Source organism: Hipposideros armiger, unplaced genomic scaffold (assembly GCF_001890085.2).
Source record: "Hipposideros armiger isolate ML-2016 unplaced genomic scaffold, ASM189008v1 scaffold_833, whole genome shotgun sequence".
In the NCBI taxonomy this organism is placed as follows: domain Eukaryota; kingdom Metazoa; phylum Chordata; class Mammalia; order Chiroptera; family Hipposideridae; genus Hipposideros; species Hipposideros armiger.
The window spans coordinates 747,895-749,107 of record NW_017732183.1 but is presented as its reverse complement, the minus strand read 5'-3'; the positions used below and the strand labels follow the sequence as shown (position 1 = coordinate 749,107).

Here is a 1,213-nt window from a genome sequence, read left to right as displayed (position 1 = left end):
TAGTCAGTCTCCCTACAGTACCCCACACCCAGCTATGTTTACTGATTACATGGGTCAATGTTGAAGTGTCCTCACCCCACAGCAAAATGAGGCAGTATGTCAGGTGGTGGCGGACCATTGCCATCTGGTGGCAACAGAGTGATTGCAAGGTTTAGCGGATGGGTATGGAGGGCAGATGAGCCCGAAGGGTTATTCAAGATGGTGCCAGACACTTCACATCACCATTGTACTTCAATCATCACAACAGCACGGTGAGGATGCCATCAGCATTCCCGTTTCACAGATGGGGAAATTATTGCTCAGAGGGCTTCAGTAATAAGTAACTTGCCCAAGGACATAGAGCTGGTGGCACAGCTAACAAGTAATGGAGGCAGGTCTCTCGGCACTGAAGCACCATTCTCTCTACAGTGCCACTGTTTTGCCCCAATTCTGGAGATTTCAGGTTTTAGAAATATGCTAAAACGAAGAACAAAGATGCTTAGTTTATATTTAGATGGTAGTGAGATGGATGAGGTATGAACGAACTCATAGAAAAGGAACAAATATTTTTGAGCTTCTATCATGTCCCAAATCCTATGCTTGGTCTCATGTTAATCTTCAGGCAAAGGAGAATAGAAGAGAAGCGCTGAGGAAATAACCCAAAAGGGGTGGCACATGAAAAAGCCTCTGAAAGTAAGTCTGGGTTTTGCTGACTTCAGTAAGAGCTTTTCTGCCAGCAATGAAGAAAGAAGTAAATGAAGTGCTCCTGGGTCACTAACTGGATTTCAGCCCTCTCCTGGAATACGTGGGGAGGGGCTGGTGGACGAGGAGTCTATATGAGGTTGCTGCACGTCTCGTAAGCTTTCCTACTCCTACCAAACGAAAATGTCAAGACTGAGAGGGGTCTTTGCAACAAGAAGACTTCTAGACAAGAGGACTGGGCCCAGAGAGGTGGCCAAAGAGCATGGCCGAGGTCACACAGCTCCCGGAGGCTGTATCACATTCTGCTAAGGGAGAGGAACTTGAGTTTCTGTGTCAGGAGAACCAGAACACACTGTCAGGAATCAAGGTATAAAGGTCACCTGCTGGTCTTGGTTGGTGGCAGAGCTAGGGTTTCCTGACTACTCCTGGGGCTGAAACAGGGCTCGGCTTCCTTGGGATGGGCCTTGTACTGAATCAATGATTTGAACATAAGATGACTGCTGATGATAATCATTTTGGGATACTAGTCACA

The 1,213-nt window shown here is 46.9% G+C and overlaps 1 protein-coding gene across 1 annotated transcript in view; it reads right to left on the bottom strand.

Moving 5' to 3' along the window:
* The window catches only part of CFAP221 (cilia and flagella associated protein 221), a 112,537-nt gene that overhangs the window by 19,860 nt on the left and 91,464 nt on the right, over positions 1-1,213 (bottom strand). The gene's annotated exons all lie outside the window — the stretch shown is intronic.